The sequence below is a fragment of the Manis pentadactyla genome, chromosome 9 (assembly GCF_030020395.1).
Source record: "Manis pentadactyla isolate mManPen7 chromosome 9, mManPen7.hap1, whole genome shotgun sequence".
Lineage (NCBI taxonomy): Eukaryota > Metazoa > Chordata > Mammalia > Pholidota > Manidae > Manis > Manis pentadactyla.
The window spans coordinates 124,349,010-124,375,471 of NC_080027.1; the positions used below are offsets into that span (position 1 = coordinate 124,349,010).

The window sequence follows — 26,462 nt, forward strand, 5'->3', positions numbered from 1 at the left end:
CGCGTTGGCGGCCGACGCCCCTCTTCGCAAACCAATCACCGCCTGGTCTGGGGCACACGTCATCATCCAGAGCCTCGGGTTCAACCCGCGTCTGACATCTGTGAGGGTAGTTTATCTTTGTTCTGGCAAGTGCGGGGTCTTGCTTTACTTGTAAGTTGATTAGTGTCTCGGACCCGGAACCCACACCCGCGTTGATTAAAACTGAGTTTACATTCCTGCCCTCCCCGATTTTTCTGCTACCGCTGTTTTCACATGCCAGGTTCACTTCAGCCCCCAAATGGATCTACATTGTCACCTTGGTGCTCCATCTCAACCCACATAAGACTTCCTGCTCTTCCAAAGTAGGTCTCTCAAGAGTCTTCACTCTGATTTCTGATATATAAGGAAAAACATTTCTGAATTCTCAAAATGAAGAGAGGTTCTTAAAAGTTTTTCGATCTACCGTCATTCTCCAAACAAAATACTAGAAGGATCAATGAGGAAAGAAATTGTCTTTCCTTTATACTGAGAAAGAAAGAAGTCGCTGAGTAAAGTTTACAGAACCGTGAGGATGCAGGACCCTGAGATAGTATCACCAGTATGAATCAGGAGTTATTTGGTGTCCTGAGTTGTGTTCTTTGTACTTACTTGCAGCTCCCAAAAGGTGCTAACTCCTAGCTTGAGAAGCATAGTACTTAGGGACCAGGAATCCAACCTGCTGGATCTACCAGAAAATGCTACCCTAAGGTATGTAGAAGATGCCTATTTGAAATCTAATTGCCTAGTACATAGGTGTTCTTTGGGAGAAAACTGACCTTTTAATAACATTGTGGTAACAGACTATTACCAGAGGTTATGCAATAGGTTGTGTCAATTAGAAATTATAATTGAAGCTGAATATAATTTATTATAATCATGAACTACTGAAATTTATCTAAAGTCATAACATGAAACAATGGTCTAATAGGCTGTTAGCTGAAAGAAAGTTGTTTCAAATATTTTCCATGTACTTATAATTCATGTTTGCCGTCAAGTTCAAAGTGGAGCCAGTAAGCACTGGGCCTTCTCATTTCACAATGTTATCAATAAATAATTCATAAGGCCCACATGCATGAAGATTTCTGTTCAAGTGGCTTCCTGTTGAAAACATCCAGGCATTGACACTCTGTAGGAAATCAAAGGTAGGAAATCAAATTGCAAAAGATATAAATCCTATTAATATGTTGTCACTATCACAAATGTAAAAGATTTAACTGAAATAATTCTCTCATTTTCAACAATATAATTACTATTTTAATGCACTGGAATGAAATACCTGCCAATCCTAAAATTGTTTGTTTCATCTTTCAAAATTTCAGAATGAGGTCTTAAGCAAGTCCCCTCAGATACTTAACCTCCTTTGACCAGGTTAGTGGATCAAAACACCAATAGAACTTTGATTCCACCTTTCATTACAAAGCAAAACTTTTAATTAATGGCACTGTGAGCCTCCAGACCCGAAGATACAGGTTCTTTCTAGAAAGGCAAGTTGTAAAAGTTTCTAAAAGTTACTGTTATACTTAAGGAGCATCTAGCTATGAGCATAGCTATTAGGACAGGGTGGAAGGAGAGCAGAGCTATTAGGAACAGGGTCCTCAAAGGAGAAAATTTAAGAATGATACATGGATACATATAGCATTAGGATGTTATCTTTCTACATTACATCCATCCTATTTTTTTTTTTTTTGGTAGTAAGTCATCCTTTATTTTGTATTACTTAGTGAATTATAGTGATGGTGTTTGTTTTTAAGGTCCTTCCTTGTCAAAACTTGAAGGTGGCAAATCTATGTTGTTTGCCAGAATTCTCTCTTAAATCTTAATACCCTGTGAAATCCTAAAGCCTAGAAACTGTTGGTTTGGAGGCACTGAAAAGTTATTCCTTCTGATTTGAAGAAATACATAAACAGTAGAATTTCCTATTGGAGTCACATAGTATAAAAAGCAATATAGAAAAGTAATAAAAAGTGTGGATTCTGAAGCCAGATTTACCTGGTTTCAAAAGGTATCTCTCCACTTATGGTCTGCATGACCTTAGAAAAGTTGCTTAATCTCCCTGGACCTCAGTTTCCTCATCTATGTATTAAAGATAAAGATACATGCATCATAGGGTTATTGAAATAATTAAATTTATCCATGAAAATTATTTAAGACAACATGTAGTCATCACTCCGTAAGTGCCAGCTATTATTGTAGTGGTGGTGGTTATTATTTAAAGACACCTTAGGTGACTAATTTGTTTTTGCTTCTACTACACGAAGAGAGAAAATGGCAAATCAGAAGCAAGACATCCCATTCTAGTTCTTCTTGTGTTAATTTTTATAAGTTGTTTTTCAAGGATTTTGTCCATTTCATCTAAAATATTGCCAAATTTGTGGCTTATTATCTTGTTCATATCTTAGTATCTGTGAAGATTTGTTTATGCATTTTTCTTTATCTATCTTTCCTAGAGGTTTGTCAATTTTACTACTTTTTAAAAAGTACCAACTTTTGGTTATATTAATTTTCTCTATTGCATTTTTTCCTGTTTTATTCATTTATGATCTTATCTTCATTAGACACAACATGTGCGTGTGTGTGGGTGTGTATGTGTGAGTAAATACAGTGTTATCGGAACAGAAGTGCTAGCCATGGAATGGTGGGAGATGAGGCCTAGAGAGCATGTGCAGTGAGAAAGGCAGAGGCTAAAGTAGACAGTCCATCATGCAAGGGGTGGTTGGAGGGAGGGGGACCAAAAAGGAAATAGAGAAAGCTGGAGAACCAGAAGAGTGCCATCGCACTAAATCTCAGGGAGTCTGAGCATTCCAGGGAAGTGGGGCAGCCAACAGCATGGAGGATTAGAGATGCATTCAAGTTAAAACTCTCTGAAAATAGCATTAACCAACTCAAACTAGTGCCAAGCAAAACAGGACATTTTTATAATTAGTAATACAGCACAGTAGTTAAAAGAACTGGCTCTGCCGTCTCCCGGATCCACAACTCTACTCTCCTGCTTTACTGACTATGCAATTTGGGGCAGATTATTTAACTTCTGTGCATCTATTTCCTCACCTATGAAAAGAGGGAAAGCACTGTACATACTCATAGAGTTTTGGGCGATACTCCAAGGAAATAAAACATGTAACTTTGAGACATAGGGATGCAAGGATAGGAATGCAGGTTGGGGTATAAAAAGAACTAGAGCCATGTTAGGAGGCTCTGGCTCTCATCACTGTGTCATCATTGCCCAAGTTTACATCTTCATTTAGGAGCCCAATACAGTGTGAACTAGAATGTTTTGGTCCTGATGCCTAATTTGGGGAGATTCTCATTGGTCCAGGTTTGGTCATATGTCTGACAGTGATACAATCAACTGTGAGCATGGAATGAGGATCATTGTTGCCAGAGTCCAGAGCCATTCAGGAAGTAATTGTGAGCCAGGCAAAAATCTCAAAAGATATCTATTGCTGAAGGCCATTAAGATAGTGTTTTTCATCAAGATGTAAAATAGAGCATAGGGAAAACAGTAATATTGTAATAACTTTATATGGGGACAGATGGAAACTGCAGATAGCAAGCATTTCATAGTGTAGCTAAGTGTCAAACCACTATGTTGTACACCTGAAACTAATATAATATTGTATGTCAACTATACTTCAGTAAGAAGATTTTTTAAGTTAGTATGAGAAGTGTCTGCTGGATTTGACAAACAGGAGTTCCCTGGCGTTCTGAGAAAGGGTTATTTCCGTGACGTGGTATGGGGGGACGAGGACTGACATGGCAGGAGGTAGAGGTGGATGGTACAAGGGGTGATGAAATCTATTCCCTGGCAAGTTTGGATAAGAATGGCAAGAGGTAGGAATGTAGCTAGAGGAAATATGGAGTCAGGGAAAAGAATCATTTTACTGTATTTTTTATTTAGAATTAGAATGAATTGAATATAATTATAGGCTTCTAAAGTAGAAGGCGATGAGAGGTAAAGGTGCAAGACCCAGGAGAAAGTATAACTGATGAAACAAGGTCCTAGACAAGATGTACGAGGATGAGAGGAAGAGCAGAGCTAAGAAGATCAATGTTAATCAGGAAAGGATGTCTCATCCTTTGAAAAAGCAAAGATGTAGAAATAAATGCATGGAGCTGGAGGGTGCTGGGAGTACAAGAGCCTAATGGTCTCAGTTTTGTTAAAGGAGAGTAAGGCAAGGCTTCCATTTGCTACAAAGTTGTTAGGTAAGTATTAGTTCCCACTGCTTCCCTTCCATCTTTTATCTCTTCTGTATTTCTGTTTTTATGAGGAGTAATTTCCTCCAATATTCCCAGCCTCTTTCCTCTACTCTTACTCCTGACCTAGAAGTGGGTGAATCACCTACCTGGTGAGCATGGGAGGAGGAACTGAATGTGGGAGCCCGTGTCTTGGGAGCCAGGCTATTTCCAGGAGGCATGCCCTCCACTGTGGAGCTCCATGTTTTATAGAGGGAGCCCCTAGAAAGGGGCTAGAGAAGTCTGTCTAATTCTGTGCCAAACATTAGGAGGCCCATGTTTGCTGCACGCCCAAGCCACATTCCCCATTGTCAGATACATCAGGATTAAGTTGACATTTGGTCTCTGTATCAATTATCTATTGCAGCAAAGCAAACCAAACAAGAACTTCAAACAAAACAACAATTATTTCTTCTATGAGTCAGGAATTCAGAGAGGGCTCAGCTGGGTGGTTCTTCTGCTCCCCAGAGTGTCAGCTAGTGTTACTCAGCTGAATTCAGCTGGTAGCTAGGGTAAGCTGGAAGGTCTCCGAAGGCATCGCCCAGGTGCCTCAGCAGTCCTCGGTGTGGCAAGTTCCTCTGTCACTCCCTCTTTCTCTCTGCTTCTTTCCCTCCACATTCAGCAGTATAGCTCCAGCTTCTTTAAAGTTCAGCAGTTGTCTAGGCCTGAAACTGGCAGAGCATCATTTGTGCCACATTCTACTGGTCAAGACATGTGACAAAGCCAGCCTAGACTCAGGGAAAGGAAACAGTATCCACCACAGCATGGGGAGAGCAGCATGTGCATTCTGGGAGAGAAAGAGCTGCTGTCAGCCTTCCTAGGAGGCTCTCCACTCCAGGCTCCATCTCCCTGGCTCCTATCATTTAATTGGTTACAGACTTAGGCAGAGAAGAGGGATGTCACTTATTGGGCCACTCAGCATCTCCCCAACAACCTGGTGAGCCAGTCCTCTTCCAGAGTGAGTTCCTTCCCCAAATCCCAAAACGTGTTTTTCTACTAAGTTTATTAAATTGCCATCTTTGTAGGTCAAAAGTCACTTAATACAGCATGTTCGTATGGTTTAGCCTAACTCAGTCTAATGCAATCTGCTTTTTTACAAGCTTAATAATTTTCTGCTTTTCACAGTTCCTCCTATGTTGACTTTCCTCTTGGGCACTTTTTTATAGAACATGCCATTCACATAATTCAGAAGGCTGCTTGATTTACAACTTACCCAGTTTAAAAAGGAAACTTTCTTGGTTCATATATTCAAAAGGTAGACAGCCTTTGGGTACAACTAGTCCAGGGATAACTGGGAACAGAAACTCTCCGGTGCTATCCGGGCTCCACTGTCTGGCTCCATTCCATCTCCAAGTTCATCTCTGTCTATATTTCTAGCCTCTTATTTTTAACACACTGTCAGTACTCTCTCCGGCTGAAGACAGGTTTTCACCCCACGCAAGTGAAATGGGTTCCAGGAAGCTCTGGGAGTGCCTCCTTGCAGCCTCATAGCCAGGAGGAAAGGTGCTCCAGGTCCTTGAGAAGTCCTGGGAAAGAACTCTGATTAGCCAGGCTTAGGGCACGCACCCATCCCTAAAAACAATGACTATGGCCAGGAGAATAAGTGGTCTGGCCTGAGTCATGTGCACACCCATGTCTGTGGCCGGAATAGGGAGCAGGGAGGTGATGTCTGTTACCGGAGGCAAGGCACAAGCACAAACACTGGAAGAATCACGAGTCAAGGAGACACTCCAGTTTTGACTCCTGCACTCTGTTTATGCTACCTTTTCCTTACTTGAGTCGCTATGGAAACAATAGCAATTATAAAGACTGTAAAGTCATCTGGCTATGAGTGTACATTTAAAAACCCTTTGGAGACATAGAAGACCTCCATAGGAATTTGAAGGAACCCTCATCTTCTGATGCCACCTTGCTTATGACTGAGGACCTGTCTGTAAGGATTGCCACACTGCAGTGCCAGTGAAGTGGTCAGCCCTCTCTTAACAAAAGTAAAAGCACTGGTGGCGAAGGAGTGGACCCAGAGACAGCATGATAACATTTTGTCAGACATGGATGAGGTTTGAAACTCCACGTTCCTCTAAACTTCACTTTCTGGAAGAAGCAGCCCACCCTCATATTAGGAAACCAGCGTCCTCTGCACCTCTCATTGTCTCTATGCCTACAAGGCCATATGGTACCAGAGCTGCTCCAGAAGGGTATGGTCTATAAACTTCTATAGTTCCTGTCAAGAGAGCGTATGGGAGTAAGAGAGAAGGGACATAGGCTCCGTCAGGCTGAACTGACTGACACAGGTACACTGACAGGGATTCAAGATTGAATGTGCTCCAGCACTGGAGAACCAACCTGTTAATAAAATCTACTTTAATACTCTACTACTAATGAAAGTGTTCATGGAAGCCTGGATTTGATGGTGATCTATATAGCTAATAAGATCAAAATACTTGAACTGCTCTGGCCTCCCATAGACGAAGGAGTCTAAAGGACACTAGCATCATTAAAGAGCTGTTAACTGTCTTTGGCAAACTGGAGATGACAGTTGTAAAGGCCCAGTAGAATTGGGTTCTTTGACCTAAGTGAGAATAATGGGGTCCTGAAGTGTCACTAGAGACAAGGTACAGGAATAGAGTGGCAATTAGGGTGCTCTGAGTTGGACCTGGAGCAATAGTTTTGCAGCATGTTAAGCTTGGGGAGCAGACTTCCCTGCTCTTGGGCTTTATGAACCAGCAGACCCAGTGGTGCTGGGAGTGTGTCTGGCAGACAGATGCTGTCATTCCTATTTATTTCACTGGACTCATGCCACTTAACCTCTCTGCCCACATCCAATCCTTTTCCAAAGCATAACACAAACCCAAATATTTTGTTTCCACTATAATTACCATTATCTCTCATCTGAACATCTGTAATTCCTCTTTTCTTCCTTCTTCTCTTCCCCATCCCCAAATTCTCTCTCTACACTGAAGCTGGAACAATCTTTTAAAAATATAAAATTATGTGATTCCCTTGCCTAAAACCCTTCAGTGTTTTCCAATTGCATTAAAATTAAGACCAAATTTCTTGCCATGATTATAAGGCCCAAAATCAGTGGTTCCCAACTTTGGCTATGTCTTAGAATTACCCGGAGATCCTTTTGTGTGTGTGTCCCTTTATCCCCCTCGCCTTCCCCACCCACTTCAGCCCCTCCTCCATGATAACCACCAGTTACTTCTTAGTGTCTATAAGTCTACTGCTCTTTCATTCATTTTGTTTTGATTTCATATGCTACAAAAAAGTGAAATCATAGTATTTGTCTTTCTCCATCTGGCTTATTTCACTTAGCCTAATACCCTCTAGTTCCATCCATGTTGTTGCAAATGGCAGGGTTTCTTTTTAGCTATATAATATCCCATTGTGTTTATGTACCATATCTTCTTTATACAGTCATCTATTAATGAATGCTTAGGCTGCTTCCATAACTTGGCTGTTGTAAATAATGGGGCAATAACTATAGGGGTGCTTATATTTTTTTAATCAAGGATTTTGTTTTCTTCAGGTAAATTCCTAGAAGTGGAAATACTGGGCCTTGGAGATCTTTTTAAATATTGACATAGTAATAGCTAATAATAGCTAACATACATATACTGCTTACTATAAGCCAGGCACTCCATTATGCTATATAGTATATACTATATATAGTAGATATATATATAGGTTAGTTATATGTAGTATATATACTGTATTCTGTCTATATATTTATAATATGCTATATAGTATAAACTACAAATAGTTTATACTACATTTATATACAGTGATTATATACACTGTATGTATTTTTCCATAATCACCAAACCCAGTGAAGTAGGTATTATCATTCCCATTTTACAAATGTAGCATTTCTTTGACTTCATTGAGATCTCAGATGTGTCTGTAGGAATATAAGAACCTAAATCTAAATCATATTGGAACACTAATTGCTAAGGAATCTGAGAAATACAGGTTGTAGCTTACCAGCTTCTGCAGAACAGGGAAGCACGTTAGAAAGAGGCTGAGCTGGAAGCTGCGCAGGCACACGTACAGTATTCACCCGGGGGGTACATGCTGGGCATCAGAGCTTGCTTCCTTCCTTCAGGCAACCCGCACCCAGCCCCATTCAGAGGAATGATCATCAGAAGGGTGCTCCCCGAAAGGGGCAGCCAACTTTGACTTTCAAGCCCTATTGGACTGTATTTAGTTCCATCTCTGCTTTAATTCTTCTGGACTTGGGGCAGAACACCTGCGGAAGCCCCAGATTCTGTCTCATCTGGGACTGGCACAGGAGAGAAAATTTCCATGGGGAGAGGGGCAGCTAAACTTCACAGCTCACCTCTTTGCCTCACTGAGAGTCACCTTCACCTAGAGGGGAACTTGGTCCTTAATTTCTCTCCACCCACCACAGTTTCCTAAGGGAGGTACTGTTCTCCATTTAATGTTCCAAAACAGAGCAACTGCATAAATTCTTCATAGTTCAGTAATGCAGGTTGGGTTGTGGGATGGGAAATGAATATGGAGAACCTGAGAATGGACAGCTGGATTACAAGATCTTATTCATCATCCATGTCCTATGACCACCACTTTTAATCCATTCAGTACAATATTTTTTCCTGTGCCCATCCCCCCCACCCACAACTCTATACCAAGCACTCTTCTTTTTGTTGTTGTTGCTATCATTAATCTAAAATTAAATGAAGAACATTATGTTTACTAGGGTCCCCCCTTCACCAAGGCCCCCTACAAACCCCATTACAGTCACTGTCCATCAGCGTAGTAAGATGTTGTAGAATCACTACTTGTCTTCTCTGTGTTGCACAGCCCTCCCCATGCCCCCGCCCCTGCACATTATACATGCTCATCTATACCAAGCACTCTTATAGGATTTTTTTAAATTAAAAGATGTTTCCTTCCTTTCTTTTACCCTTAATCTTCTCCCTATCATTCAAGTAGTCCAAGGGCTTTCTGTATATATTGTTTCAATAGGCATACGTACAGCCTGGAATAAACAAGAAAAAAATTATGTGTATATAGTGAAACAATAAAGGTGTTTAGATGTGTTTGTTATTGCAGTCAACCAAAGAAATTAGGAATAAGATAAATAAAAATGTAAAAACCCAAGAAATAACAAAAAGAAAACAATAAATAAAAAATTTTAACACTGGTAGATTAATGAATCCAGGAGCCAGTTCTGTAAGGAAAAAGTAAAAAATAGATGAAAGAAGACTGTTTCAGAAAGAAATTAATGAACCGAGAAATGAAACAGAATACATTACAACTTAGGAGAGCTCTCACCCAAGGCCATTAAGGAATATTGTGTAAACAATATACAAATGCTGCTTTATATCTGAATGAAGCCAGTCATAGATTTTCCTGGACACATTTTAAAATTTACTCCCCAAAATCGTAACAGAGAAGAAACTTTCAGAGTTATCAAATGCTTACCCCCCAAAATGAATCCTGCCCTAGATAGCTGAATGAATGATTTAAAACTTTTCAGGAACCAGTAACTCCCAACCTCCAGCCAGCTAACTTGTTCCCATTGCGTAAGCAGGCGGGACTTACCCTTCCTCAGGACCACTGAACTTGCAGATATTTCTGCTTGGAAATCTCTTTCCCTAGATCTTCTCGGGTTGCCTCCTTCTCATCACTCAAGTTGTAACTCGAATATCACATAGCTAAAACCTCCTTCTAAAACCCAGCAAAAGCAACTCCCTTGTCACTCTATCACATTGCTCTTGTCTTCTTAAGACAGTTTTTTAAGAGCAGTTTTAGGTTCTGAACAAAATTGAGAGATAAAAAGATTTCTCATATACCCCTACCCCTACACACGCAGACTCCCTCATTATCGACACCCCCCACCAGGGTGGTGCATTTGTTATAACTGATGAATCTGCGTTGATATATCATTATCATCCAAAGTTTATAGTTTACATTCTAGTTCACTTCAAGTATTGTACATTTTATGGGTTTCAATTAATATATAATGACATGTACCCACCAATATAACATACTGAGTGTTTTCACTGCCCTAAAAACCCTCCGGGCACTATCCTTTCATTCCTACCCCACTCCCAACTCCTGGCAACCAGGATCTTTTTACTGGTCTCCATAGTTTTGCCTTTTCCAGAAAGTCATATAATTGGAATCATACAGTATGTAGCCTTTTCATATTGGTTTCTTTCTCTTAGAAACATACATTTAAATTACCTCCATGTCTCTTTATGACTTGATAGCTTCTTTTTAGTGTTGAATAATATTCCACCATCCAGATGTTCCACCATTTATCCATTCACCTACTGAAGGACATCTTGGTTGCTTCCAAGTTTTGGAAATTATGCCATAAACATTAAACATCGATATTGGAACTGTTTTAAACATCTGTGTGCAGGTTGGAAACAAGTTTTCAACTCCTTTGGGTAAATACCAATGTAACCTGTAAACATAAGTTTCCCTGAGTTCTATAAGCCATTCTAAAGAATTATCAAATGCAAGGAAGGGCTTGTGGGAACCCCAATTTATAGCCCATTGGTCAGAAGTACCAGAGGCCCAGACTTGAGATTGGTATCTGAAGTGGGGGGACAGTCTTTTGGGGCTGACCCTTTAACCTATGGGATCTGATGCTAACTCTTGTTAGATAATGTCAGAATTGAGTTAAATTGCTTGGTGTGGAAAAATCCATATATCCGGTCTCATAAGTGAAATGTTATGAGTAGACTAGAGGGAGAATCAGTTGTTTTCAAATTTTTATAGGGATTGTTTTAAATCTGCATATCAAATTAGGGAGAATTGTCATCTTAATAATAGTCAGTCTTCTATTTTCATTTTGATTCATCAACACTTAACATTAATAAACAGCCAGAAGCAAATTCAGTTTTTCCAAGACCTATTCTCCCATCATCATTAGTCTAAGCCTCTCCCAAAATACTGGGCTGTAGATGTTGAAAACAATTCCATTGGCTGGAGGTGAGAGGTACTGTTGCAAAGTGTTCTAGATGATGATTTGTATGATGAAGTAGCACTAAACCACTTCTTAACTGGCTTCCCTTTTTTGCTCTGTAATCCAGAAACATTTCTTTGAAACATAGAAAATCCATAAATGGGAGCAGGCTATCAAGATACATCATCAACAATTTCATCTTTATGTGGCTGTAATGTAGTGAAAGCTGCCAAGTTAAATCTACAAGGCCTCCAAGAGTTGTTCCTTCATATGCACTTCTATGAAGGAAATATATTCATTAAAAATAGGCAGCATACATGATTTTTTTTCTCTTTTGTGCCTTCAGATTCCTAGTAGTACCTGTCCAGGAAATTTCTCTACAACGTCTGGATCTCTTCATCCATAATATTCTCAAAATATCCAACCACACTATCAATCCTGCACCAGAGGCGGAGCAGATGGACAGTGCATTTCTCTTCCTCTGAGAAAGACAGTGCTATCCATTAGCCTTCTTCCCTGTCCATGACCCTAGCCCTCACTGGGCCCTATAGAGCCGCAACTGGCATCAAGGGCATGTTGAAGAGGAGACCTGGAGACCTCCCACCCATGAGCCTGCACAACAGGCCACGCCCTGCCAAGTCGGCCTCTGCCCCAGGCCTCAGGCCATAGCCTCCTTCTCTTTTGGCTACACACCCTCCAGTGGCTCCTTAAGCCCATTACTTTCAATGCAGTTCTTTCAGAGTGATCTTTGGTCATAAGGAGAAGAAAAAGAAGCATAAAAAGGGGATAACATGGGTCAAGAAGATAAGAGAAAGAGGGTGGAGAAATTGAATCAGTTAAGAGGAAGAGAGAAAGGCAAGAGAACCCTTGTATTTTGAGCAAATAGCTTTATCAAAGCAACATCATTACCAGATAAAAGCTGGTTCTTATTTCAGATCTAGTTCTTCTGGAGAGATGTTCTTAAAAGTGGACACTGCCATCCTGGACTTAAAAAAGTAGTAGTATTCTATTTTCATCATTTTTCCTTAGATCGTAATGAAGTGTATGTTTTATACAGAGCAGTCCAAGAATGGTAGGAAGGAAATGAGGGTTGAAAAGACAGACTTAGGACATTAATTATTAAAGATGACAAAGAAAATGACAGAATAAAGAGGAGAGAGATTTTTTTTGTGTGTCATTAATATACAATCACATGAGCAACATTGTGGTTACTAGCTTCCCCCCATGATGAAGTCCCCACTACATAGCCCATTACAGTCACTGTCCATCAGCGTAGTAAGATGCTATAGAGTCACTACTTGTCTTCTCTGTGCTATACTGCCTTCCCCGTGCCCCCCATATTATGTGTGCTAGTCGTAATGCTCCTTATTCCCCTTCTCCCTCCCTTCCCATCCACCCTCCCTAGTCCCTTTCCTTTTGGCAACTATTAGTTCATTCTTGAGTTCTATGAGTCTGCTGCTGTTTTTTCCTTCAGTTTTGCTTTGTTCTTATGCTCCACAGATGAGTGAAATCATTTGGTACTTGTCTTTTTCCACCTGGCATTTTTCACTGAGCATAATACCCTCTAGCTCCATCCATGTTGTTGCAAATGGGAGGATTTGTTTCTTTCTTATGGCTGAATAATATTCCATTGTGTATATGTACCACCTCTTCTTTATCCATTCATCTACTGATGGACACTTAGGTTGCTTCCATTTCTTGGCTATTGTAAAGAGTGCTGCGATAAACATAGGGGTGCATATGTCTTTTTGAAACTGGGATCCTGCATTCTTAGGGTAAACTCCAAGGAGTGGAATTCCTGTGTCAAATGGTATTTCTATGTCTTTTTGAAACTGGGATCCTGCATTCTTAGGGTAAACTCCAAGGAGTGGAATTCCTGTGTCAAATGGTATTTCTATTTTTAGTTTTTTGAGGAATCTCCATACTGCTTTCTACAATGGTTGACCTAGTTTACATTCCCACCAGAAGTGTAGAAGGGTTCCACTTTCAAGAGGAGGGAGATTTTTAAGAGAAAGGATAGAGTACCTGGGATAAGTGAGAATTAGAAGTTGCCCAAGGAAACTGAAGATGGCAAATTTGTAAAGATAGTCTTGCCCCTTCCCTAAACTCTGAGAGATTGACACACCTGTTAAGTTCTGTTGCCCAAATGAATGGAATGAAGTAGGGATCACATGAAAAAAATAATATAAGTGGAAATCTAATGCACATTCTACCTAAAATTTTATAATACAGAAATTCAAGAAGAATCACTATGACCTCAGGGTGTGGGCAGGGGACAATGTGATTCTATTTACAATAATAGTCAAATAGATCAGTGGAACTATTTAGAGTAAAATTAGCCTCGGGCTTATGCAGTTTATTGATTTTGACAAGGTGCTATGGTAATTCAGAGGGTAAAGGAAGGTCTTTTCTACCAACAGTGCTGAAACAACTAGATACCAGTGCAAAAAAAATGAACCTTGATCCCTACCTCATTCCATGAACAAATATTAATTTCAGATGAATTATAGACCTGAAGTTAAAAACTAACCCTGTATTTGAAAGGGGAGGGGTGGGGAGGGTGGGTGGGGAGGAGGGAGAAGGGGTTTGAGGGCTATTATGATTGGCACACATGGTGTGAGGGGGATCATGGGGAAGGCAGTGTAGCACAGAGAAGACAAATAGGGACTCTGTGGCATCTTACTACACTGATGGAGAGTGACTGCGATGGGGTATGGGGGGGACTGGATAATAAGGGTGAATGTAGTAAACACATTGTTTTTCATGTGAAACCTTCATAAGAGTGTATATCAATAATACCTTAATTTAAAAAAAGAGAAAAAAAAGAATTAAAATTAAAAAAATAAAACCAAACCTGTATTCTACACAACAAAGGAAACAATCACCAAAATGAAAAAATATTCTATGGAATGGGAGAAAATATTTGCAAGCCATATATCTAAAAGTGGTTAATATCCAAAATATATAAGGAACCCAGTTAAAAAATGGACAAAGGGGGGGAGGGGCGGAAGATGGCGGCGTGAGTAGAGCAGCGGAAATCTCCTCCCAAAACAACATATATCTATGAAAATATAACAAAGACAACCCTTCCTAGAATAAAGACCAGAGGACACAGGACAATATCCAGACCACATCCGCACCTGAGAGAACCCAGCGCCTCGCGAAGGGGGTAAGATACAAGCCCCGGCCCCGCGGGAGCCGAGCGCCCCTCCCCCCAGCTCCCGGCGGGAGAAGAGCAGGCAGAGCAGGAGGGAGACGGAGCCCAGGACTGCCGAGCACCCAGCCCCCGACATCCGGACCAGAGCGCAGACACAGTGCGTGCCCAGGGGGCCCTGGATGCTAGGGAAACAGGGCAGCAAGAACAGTGAGCGGGAACTGGAGGCTGGGCGACAGAGGACATAAGAAAAGCGCGCGACCATTTTTTTTTGCTTTTTTGCTGTTTTGTTTTGGCGAGCGCTTTTTGGAAGTCTTAAAGGGATAGGGACCCCAATACTAGGGAAACAGGGCAGAAAGACCGGTGAGCAGAGGCCTGAGGCTGGCACCGGAGAATAAAGAAAAATGAACGACCACCTTTTTTTTTTTTTTTTTTTTAATTAAAAACTTTTTTTTTTTTTTAATTTAAAATTTTTTTTTTCTTTTTTTTTTTTGGTGGGGGTTGTTTTGTTTTGGCAGGTGCTTTTTGGAAGTCTTAAAGGGGCAAGGCGGGTCACTTAATCCAGAGGTAGGGAATCCGGGGATCTCTGGGCACCCTAACCCCTGGGCTGCAGGGAGCAGGGAGGCCCCTTACGGAGATAAATAGCCTCCCAGCAGCTCCTGCTCCAACGCGACTCCACCATTTTGGAGCAGCTGCCCGAGCCAGGCCACGCCCACAGCAACAGCGGAGATTAACTCCATAGCAACCGGGCAGGAAGCAGAAACCCTGTCTGCGCAGCACAAGCCACTAGAGGTCGCTGTTCTCCCAGGAGAGGAGGGCCACAAACCAACAAGAAAGGAAGTCCTTCCAGCCGTCACTCGTCCCAGTTCTGCAGACTATTCCTATCACCATGAAAAGGCAAAGCTACAGGCAGACAAAGATCACAGAGACAACACCAGAGAAGGAGACAGACCTAACCAGTCTCCCTGAAAAAGAATTCAAAATAAGAATCATAAACATGCTGACAGAGATGCAGAGAAATACGCAAGAGAAATGGGATGAAGTCCGGAAGGAGATCACAGATGCCAGAAAGGAGATCACAGAAATGAAACAAACTCTGGAAGGGTTTATAAGCAGAATGGATAGGATGCAAGAGGCCATTGATGGAATTGAAACCAGAGAACAGGAACGCATAGAAGCTGACAGAGAGAGAGACAAAAGGATCTCCAGGAATGAAACAATATTAAGAGAACTGTGTGACCGATCCAAAAGGAACAATATCCGTATTATAGGGGTCCCAGAAGAAGAAGAGAGAGGAAAAGAGATGGAAAGTATCTTAGAAGAAATAATTGCTGAAAACTTCCCCACACTGGGGGAGGAAGTAATCGAACAGACCACAGAAATACACAGAACCCCCAACAGAAAGGATCCAAGAAGGGCAACACCAAGACACATAATAATTAAAATGGCAAAGATCAAGGACAAGGAAAGAGTGTTAAAGGCAGCTAGAGAGAAAAAGGTCACCTATAAAGGGAAACCCATCAGGCTAACGTCAGATTTCTCAACAGAAACCCTACAGGCCAGAAGAGAATGGCATGATATATTTAATACAATGAAACAGAAAGGCCTTGAACCAAGGATACTGTATCCAGCACGACTATCATTCAAATATGACGGTGGGATTAAACAATTCCCAGACAAACAAAAGCTGAGGGAATTTGCTTTCCACAAACCACCTCTACAGAACATCTTACAGGGACTGCTCTAGATGGGAGCACTCCTAGAAAGAGCACAGCACAAAACACCCAACATATGAAGAATCGAGGAGGAGGAACAAGAAGGGAGAGAAGAAAAGAATCTCCAGACAGGGTATATAACAGCTCAATAAGCAAGCTAAGTTAGGCAGTAAGATACTAAAGAGGCTAACCTTGAACCTTTGGTAACCACGAATTTAAAGCCTGCAATGGCAATAAGTACATATCTTTCAATAGTCACCCTAAATGTTAATGGGTTGAATGCACCAATCAAAAGACACAGAGTAACAGAATGGATAAAAAAGCAAGACCCATCTATATGCTGCTTACAAGAAACTCACCTCAAACCCAAAGACATGTACAGACTAAAAGTCAAGGGATGGAAAAACATATTTCAAGCAAACAACAGCGAGAAGAAAGCAGGGGTTGCAGTACTAATATCAGACAAAATAGACTTCAAAACAAAGAAAGTAACAAGAGATAAAGAAGGACACTACATAATGATAAAGGGCTCAGTCCAACAAGAGGATATAACCATTCTAAATATATATGCACCCAACACAGGAGGACCAGCATATGTGAAACAAATACTAACAGAACTAAAGGGGGATATAGACTGCAATGCATTCATTCTAGGAGACTTCAACACACCACTCACCCCAAAGGATAGATCCACCGGGCAGAAAATAAGTAAGGACACGGAAGCACTGAACAACACAGTAGAGCAGATGGACCTAATAGACATCTATAGAACTCTACATCCAAAAGCAACAGGATATACATTCTTCTCAAGTGCACATGGAACATTCTCCAGAATAGACCACATACTAGGCCACAAAAAGAGCCTCAGAAAATTCCAAAAGATTGAAATCCTACCAACCAACTTTTCAGACCACAAAGGCATAAAACTAGAAATAAACTGTACAAAGAAAGCAAAGAGGCTCACAAACACATGGAGGCTTAACAACACGCTCCTAAATAATCAATGGATCACTGACCAAATCAAAATGGAGATCCAGCAATATATGGAAACAAATGACAACAACAACACTAAGCCCCAACTTCTGTGGGACACAGCAAAAGTAGTCTTAAGAGGAAAGTATATAGCAATCCAAGCATATTTAAAAAAGGAAGAGCAATCCCAAATGAATGGTCTAATGTCACAATTATCGAAATTGGAAAAAGAAGAACAGATGAGGCCTAAGATCAGCAGAAGGAGGGACATAATAAAGATCAGAGAAGAAATAAATAAAATTGAGAAGAATAAAACAATAGCAAAAATCAATGAAACCAAGAGCTGGTTCTTCGAGAAAATAAACAAAATAAATAAGCCTCTAGCCAGACTTATTAAGAAGAAAAGAGAGTCAACACAAATCAACAGTATCAGAAACGAGAAAGGAAAAATAACGACATACCCCACAGAAATACAAAGAATTATTAGAGAATACTATGAAAACCTATATGCTAACAAGCTGGGAAACCTAGGAGAAATGGACAACTTCCTAGAAAAATACAACCCTCCAAGACTGACCCAGAAAGAAACAGAAAATCTAAACAGACCTATCACCAGCAACGAAATTGAAGCGGTAATCAAAAAACTACCAAAGAACAAAACCCCCGGGCCAGATGGATATACCTCGGAATTTTATCAGACATACAGGGAAGACATAATACCCATTCTCCTTAATGTTTTCCAAAAAATAGAGGAGGAGGGGATACTCCCAAACTCATTCTATGAAGCTAACATCACCCTAATACCAAAACCAGGCAAAGACCCCACCAAAAAAGAAAACTACAGACCAATATCCCTGATGAACGTAGATGCAAAAATACTCAACAAAATATTAGCAAACCGAATTCAAAAATACATCAAAAGGATCATACACCATGACCAAGTGGGATTCATCCCAGGGATGCAAGGATGGTACAACATTCGAAAGTCCATCAACATCATCCACCACATCAACAAAAAGAAAGACAAAAACCACATGATCATCTCCATAGATGCTGAAAAAGCATTTGACAAAGTTCAACATCCATTCATGTTAAAAACTCTCAGCAAAATGGGAATAGAGGGCAAGTACCTCAACATAATAAAGGCCATCTATGATAAACCCACAGCCAACATTATATTGAACAGCGAGAAGCTGAAAGCATTTCCTCTGAGATCGGGAACTAGACAGGGATGCCCACTCTCTCCACTGTTATTTAACATAGTACTGGAGGTACTAGCCATGGCAATCAGACAAAATAAAGAAATACAAGGAATCCAGATTGGTAAAGAAGAAGTTAAACTGTCACTATTTGCAGATGACATGATACTGTACATAAAAAACCCTAAAGACTCCACCCCAAAACTACTAGAACTGATATCGGAATACAGCAAAGTTGCAGGATACAAAATCAACACACAGAAATCTGTGGCTTTCCTATACACCAACAATGAACAAACAGAAAGAGAAATCAGGAAAACAATTCCATTCACAATAGCATCAAAAAGAATAAAATACCTAGTAATAAACCTAACCAAAGAAGTGAAAGACTTATACTCTGAAAACTACAAGTCACTCTTAAGAGAAATTAAAGGGGACACTAACAGATGGAAACTCATCCCATGCTCGTGGCTAGGAAGAATTAATATCGTCAAAATGGCCATCCTGCCCAAAGCAATATACAGATTTGATGCAATCCCTATGAAACTACCAGCAACATTCTTCAATGAACTGGAACAAATAATTCAAAAATTCATATGGAAACACCAAAGACCCCGAATAGCCAAAGCAATCCTGAGAAAGAAGAATAAAGTAGGGGGGATCTCACTCCCCAACTTCAAGCTCTACTATAAAGCCATAGTAATCAAGACAATTTGGTACTGGCACAAGAGCAGAGCCACAGACCAATGGAACAGACTAGAGAATCCAGACATTAACCCAGACATATATGGTCAATTAATATTTGATAAAGGAGCCATGGACATACAATGGCGAAATGACAGTCTCTTCAACAGGTGGTGCTGGCAAAACTGGACAGCTACATGTAGGAGAATGAAACTGGACCATTGTCTAACCCCATATACAAAAGTAAACTCAAAATGGATCAAAGACCTGAATGTAAGCCATGAAACCATTAAACTCTTGGAAGAAAACATAGGCACAAACCTCTTAGACATAAACATGAGTGACCTCTTCTTGAACATATCTCCCCGGGCAAGGAAAACAACAGCAAAAATGAGTAAGTGGGACTATATTAAGCTGAAAAGCTTCTGTACAGCAAAAGACACCATCAATAGAACAAGAAGGATCCCTACAGTATGGGAGAATATATTTGAAAATGACACATCCGATAAAGGCTTGACGTCCAGAATATATAAGGAGCTCACACGCCTCAACAAACAAAAAACAAATAACCCAATTAAAAAATGGGCAGAGGAACTGAACAGACAGTTCTCCAAAAAAGAAATACAGATGGCCAACAGACACATGAAAAGATGCTCCACATCGCTAATTATCAGAGAAATGCAAATTAAAACTACAATGAGGTATCACCTCACACCAGTAAGGATGGCTGCCATCCAAAAGACAAACAACAACAAATGTTGGCGAGGCTGTGGAGAAAGGGGAACCCTCCTACACTGCTGGTGGGAATGTAAGTTAGTTCAACCATTGTGGAAAGCAGTATGGAGGTACATCAAAATGCTCAAAACAGACTTACCATTTGACCCAGGAATTCCACTCCTAGGAATTTACCCTAAGAACGCAGCAATCAAGTTTGAGAAAGACAGATGCACCCCTATGTTTATCGCAGCACTATTTACAATAGCCAAGAATTGGAAGCAACCTAAATGTCCATCAATAGATGAATGGATAAAGAAGAGGTGGTACATATACACAATGGAATACTACTCAGCCATAAGAAAAGGGCAAATCCAATCATTTGCAGCAACATGGATGGAGCTGGAGGGTATTATGCTCAGTGAAACAAGCCAAGTGGAGAAAGAGAAATACCAAATGATTTCACTCATCTGTGGAATATAAGAACAAAGGAAAAACTGAAGGAACAAAACAGCAGCAGAATCACAGAACTCAAGAATGGACTAACAGGTACCAAAGGGAAAGGGACTGGGGAGGATGGGTGGATAGGGAGGGATAAGGGGGGGAGAAGTAGGGGGGTATTAAGATTAACATGCATGGGGGGGTAGGAGAAAAGGGAGGGCTGTACAACACAGAGAAGGCAAGTAGTGATTCTACAACATTTTGCTATGCTGATGGACAGTGACTGTAAAGGGGTTTATAGGGGAGACCTGGTATAGGGGAGAGCCTAGTAAACATAATATTCGTCATGTAAGTGTAGATTAGTGATACCAAAAACAAAGCAAAAAAAAAAAAAAGGGCAGTTCCTGTGTGGTAACCTCCAACGAGTTCTACACAAGGGTACAAAGGGCATATAAAAGTGTAGGCAAAGGGTCTGTTTGTGTTTATACAGAAGATCAAAGCCTAATTGGGCTACCCCGAAAATGAACTAAGATACGATATGAAAAAGAACTTCCAACATCTGCACTCTCTGGAAGACTCATGCCAGAAGATGATCATCAAAAAACCCCAACAAAGATCCACGCACTGCTACAGCTGTAGATGCACTCATCCCACCAGTTCCTGGACTTGCCATGGGAATGAGGAAGGAGATATCTAAGCTGGCCTGTGCATACAGTAAAACAACAAATGTGACTGGATCTATACTGTTGGAACTCAACCAAGAATTTGGAGATGTGCAAATTGTAGCGCTCCAAAGTCTTACAACTACAGACTATTTACTGTTAAAAGAACATAAGGGATGTGAACAGTCCCCAGGAATGGGTTGTTTTAATTTGTCTGATTTCTCTCAGACTGTTCAAGTTCAGTTGGACAATATCCACCATATCATAGATAAGTTTTCACAAATGCCTAAGGTGCCTAACTGGTTTTCTTGGTTTCACTGGAGATGGCTGGTAATTACAGATATGCTTTGGTTATGTAACTATACTCCTATTATGTTAATGTGTGTGCGCAATTTAAGTAGTAGCTTAAAACCTATATATGCTGAAGTTACTCTACAAGAAGATATGTCAAAGAAATAATCAATCTTCCCATGTTTTCTTCCGCCTGCTACTTCTATAGCTTTTCTTCTTCCTTCCTAATTACAACCCTTAAATAGAATTCGTGCCTCATATCAAATTTACCGAGTATCATAATTCTTCCAAGTGGTAAAGATACCTCAAGACAAATGCTGGGCATAGAAGCCACAGGGCATAAATATGCAAAGAAGTAAAAAGCTAACCTTTTCAAACAATAAGGCTTCTCTCTCACTTACCAACTTCACATTTCCCTGTATGGCCCCGGAAGATGACTGGTTAGCCAGAGACGTGTAAGATTCCTCAAGGGAGGAACAACCTAAGACAGGCACAGTCGCAGGGGGGCCATCAGGTGAGAAATTGGGGATCAACAGAGGTGAGGCTTAGAACCTCACCCCCCCCTGTTCTGAGAGAAATCTTCTGCATACGTGGATGTTTTATTGCCCTGGTCTAGCTCGGATTAACCCATAGTCTACAGGCACACACCTGATCATCTACATTTGCTCTCTTACAACACTAAACTATGTTTTCTACCTTTATCTTGTATCTACCTACCACTTCAGCATTTTATTAAAAATAATAATAATAAAGAGAGAAATGTGGTATCCACATATAAATCAAGTATAAAAACCAAATGAGTATTCATATTTGAACTGACTGTTTAGAGTTCATAATGCATGAGCAAAACCGAAAGTTTCTGTGATGACTGCCCTTGTACTGTTCACTATGTAACTTATTCATTATGTAAGAATTTGTTCTACATGTAAGAACTTGTTTGTTATGCCTCAGAAGATTGGAGACTGACGAAAATTAGGCTTGGGGTGGATTAATGATTGTGCATTGAGCATTGACTCCCCTATACAGAATTTTATTGTCGTTAACAACCATTTGATCAATAAATATGAGAGATGCCCTCACAAAAAAAAAAAAAAAAAGGACAGACTTCCAATGGTAAAATAAATAAGTAACCGGGATGTAATGTATAGCATAAGGAATATAGTCAAGATATTGTAACAGATTGGTAGGGTGATAGCTGGAACCTAGAATTATGTATATAAATGTTCTACCACTGTGTTGTACACTTGAAACTAATGTAATGTAATACTGTGCGTCAACTACCCTTCAATAAAAAATAATTATTTAAAAATAAATAAATAAATAAATAAATAAATAATGTGGGGAAAAAAAATGGACAAAGGACCATTATAGACACATTTCAAAAGAAGATATACAAATGGCCAACAGATACCTATAAGGGTGCTCAGCATCACCGATTGTAACAGGGTTAAAGAAAGCTTGGCATCTCTGCCTTTATAGTGAATCTGAAAAGGTATCTGCACTCCCATGTTCACTGCAGTATTAATCACAGTAGCCAAGATATGGAAATAGCCTATATGTCTGTTGTCAGATGAATGGATGAAGAAAATTGGGTTATATATATAATATATAAAATTAAATATTATTCTGTCTTTAAAAGAAGGAAGTCCTGCCATTTGTGACAATGTGGATGAACTCAGAGGACAAGATGCTGAGTGAAATAAACCAGACACAGAAACACAAATACTGCCTGATCTCATTTGTATGAGAAATCTCAAACAGCCAAACTCAAAGAAGTAGAGTAGAATGGTAGTTGCCAGAGGCTGGGTGAAGGCGGAAATGGGCAGATCTTAGTCAAAGGGTACAAAGCTTCAGTTAATAAGATTAATAAGCTCTGGGGATGTCATGTACAGCAACGTGATTATACTTAACAATACTGTATTGTACACATGAAATTTGCTAATTAAGTAGATTTGTAAAGCCTTCACTACAAAAAAAGAAAGAAAAAATGATTCTGTGATTATCTCAAAATGTGATCATGCATAAAAAAACAAGTTGTACACCTTAAATATATATAATTTTTATTTGCCAGTTATACCTCAATAAAGCTGGTGGCCAGTGGGGGTGGTTGGAGGGGGAACAACACTATAAAACTTCTAAAAGGAAGCATAAGAGAATTTCTCTGCAACCTTGTAGCATTCTATGTTTCTTGAACAGGACCAAAAAATCAGTGACCATAGAAGAAAATAGTAAATTGAACATCAAAATTATACACAACTTTTCAGTGCAAAAACATTTTTCTAGATCTTCTCTAACCATCTTAACTTCAAATAAAGCTTATAATAGATTTTTGTTTGCTTGCTTGCTTTTTTTTTTGGTTCCTGCAGGAGAAATGGAGGAAAAGGAGGAAAATTTGGAAGATGATTCAAAGAAGGGAGGAGAAAGGGTTTTCATTAAAAGAATTTATGCCCTTAATAAAGATCAGAGCAGAAACAAATAAAATGGAGAAGAATAAAACAATAGAAAGAATCATTGAAACCAGGAGCTGGTTCTTTCAGAAAATAAGCAAAAGAGATAACCCCCTAGCCAGACTTATCAAGAAAAAAAGAGAGTGTACTCACATAAACAGAATCAGAAATGAGAAAAGAAAAATCACTACAGACACCACAGAAATACAAAAAATTATTAGAGAATACTATGATAATTATATGCTAATAAATTGGATAACCTAGAAGAAATGGACAACTGTCTAGAAAAATACAATCTTCCAAGACTAACTCAAGAAGAAACAGAAAATCTGAACAGACCAATTACCAGCAATGAAATTGAATTGGTATCAAAAACTACCAAGAACAAAAGTCCTGGACCTGATGGCTTCACCGCTGAATTTTATCAAACATTTAGAGAAGACCTAATACCCATCCTTCTTAAAGTTTTCCAAAAAGTAGAAGAGGAGGGAATACTTCTAAACTCATTCTGTGAGGCCAGCATCACTCTAATACCAAAACCAGACAAAGATACCACAAAAAAGGAAAATTACAGACCAATATCCCTGATGAACATAGATGCAAAAATACTCAACAAAATATTAGCAAACCAAACTCAAAAATACATCAAAAAGCTCATCCATCATGATCAAGTGAGATTTATTCCAGGGATGCAAGGCTTACAATATTTGAAAATCTATCAACATCATCCACCACATCAACAAAAAGAAGGACAAAAATGATCCTTTCAATATGATCATCTCAATAGATGCTGAAAAAGCATTTGACAAAATTCAACATCCATTCATGATAAAAACTCTCAAAAAAATGGGTATAGAGGGCCAATACCTCAACATAATAAAGGCCATATACAACAAACCAACAGCCAACATCCTACTTAACAGCAAAAAGCTGAAAGCTTTTCCTGTATGAGTGGGAACAAGACAAGGATGCCTACTCTCATCTTTTATATTCAACATAGTTCTGGAGGTCCTAGCCACAGCAATCAGACAACACAAAGAAAAAAAAGTTATCCATATTGGTAAGGAAGAAGTTAAACTGTCACTGTTTGCAGATGACATGGTATTGTACATAAAAAACCCTAAAGAATCAACCCCAAAACTACAAGGACTAATAACTGAATTCAGCAAAGTTGCAGGCTACAAAATTAATACACAGAAATCTGTTGCATTCCTATATACTAATGATGAACTAGCAGGAAGAGAATTCAGGAAAACAATTCCATTTACAATTGCATCAAAAAGAATAAAATACCTAACAATAAACCTAATCAAGAAGGTGAAAGACCTATAGCCTGAAAACTACAAGACAGTCATGAGAGAAATTAAAGAAGACACCAATAAATAGAAACACATCCTGTGCTCATGGATAGGAAGAATTGATATTGTCAAAACGGTCATCCTGCCTAAAGCAATCTATAGATTCAGTGCAATCCCTATCAAAATACCAACAACATTCTTCAATGAATTAGAACAAATAGTTCTAAACTTCATATGGAACCACAAAAGACCCCGAATACCAAAGCAATCCTGAGAAAGAAGAACAAATCTGGAGGGATTACCTCCCTACCTTCAAACTCTGCTATGAAGTCACAGTAATCAAAACAATTCGGTACTGGCACAACAACAGACCCATAGATCAATGGGACAGAATAGAGAACCCAAATATAAACTCACACATATATGGCTAATTAATATACAATAAAGGAGCCATGGATATACAATGAAGAAATGACAGCCTCTTCAACAAATGGTGTTGGCAAAACTGGACAGCTACATGTAAGAGAATGAAACTGGATTATTGTTTAACCTCATACACAAAAGTAAACTCTAAATGGATCAAAGACCTGGATGTAATTCATAATCCATAAAACTCATAGAAGAAAACATAGGCAAAAATCTCTTGAATATAAACATGAGCAACTTCTTCCTGAACACGTCTCCTCAGCAAGGGAAACAAAAGCAAAAGTGAACAAGTAGGACTACATCAGATCCCACCGTTTGCAACAACGTGGATGGATCTGGAGGGTATTATGCTCAGTGAAATAAGCCAGGCAGAGAAAGACAAGTACCAAATTATTTCACTCATTTGTGGAATATAACATAACAACACAGTAAAACTGAAGGAACAAAACAGCAGCAGACTCACAGACTCCAAGAAGGGACTAGTGGTTACCAAAGGGAAGAGTGGAAGGGAGGGAGAAGGGGATTAAGGAGCATTATAATTCTCAATCACAATATGGGTAGGTCATGGGGAAGGCAGTACAACATGGAGAAGATGACAAACTGACATTAATTTCCAAACTTCTAGGTTTAAAAGACTAGAAAGCTGGCTTTCAGACTTGATCTCCAGAAACAAGATGTTTATGTGAGGCTGAAGCCCCCATTCAGGATGAACAATGGTTGTCAAGCAGGGTTCCCTGGGAGGGGTGACAAGATTCTACTACCTCAGAGGAACCACTCAGGGGCCCCATCCTGAAATATCTTGATTTCAAAGAAATCCCTGCTCTTTGATAAACCCTCAAGCCACATTTTCTGTTAGACAAAAAGACTCCAATGGATATAGCACTCCAAGCATGGTAAAGACTTTGACGTGATTAGAAATTTTGTCTTTTACGGTGACGACTTCCACCTGACACTAAAAGAGTTTCCCATGGTCCCTCTGGCTTGATTCCAAACCTCACAATCTGCCTAACATAATCCTGGGACACAATAGTAAGTGGGGAGCAAAGAGGCAAAACCCAGTTAATTGATCAGTAACACCTATATGGAGATTTTGACTTGAGTTTGAAGTTTAGGGAAGAGTTTGACTAGTATTCAACTCTTGATTCCTCCTCTTGGCAACACACCCTGTCTGGTCTCCACTCCAAGAATGGATAAATGAAAGAAATGATTCCAGTTTCACCGGGAAGCCCAGACAGGGGGTGAAGAAGGTAGAAGCTGAACAGAGC

The 26,462-nt window shown here is 39.7% G+C and overlaps 1 long non-coding RNA gene across 2 annotated transcripts; it reads left to right on the plus strand.

The window, feature by feature from the left end:
* Window positions 1–69: 69 nt before the first annotated feature.
* On the plus strand, window positions 70–26,121 carry LOC130684981 (uncharacterized). Of its 2 annotated transcripts, none has more exons than XR_008999454.1 (3): window positions 70–341; window positions 634–726; window positions 23,393–26,121. It is a non-coding gene; the product is annotated as an uncharacterized LOC130684981 (long non-coding RNA). The 2 variants fall into 2 exon arrangements; XR_008999455.1 differs by lacking the exon at window positions 23,393–26,121 and adding an exon at window positions 11,541–12,989.
* The last annotated feature ends 341 nt before the right edge of the window (window positions 26,122–26,462 follow it).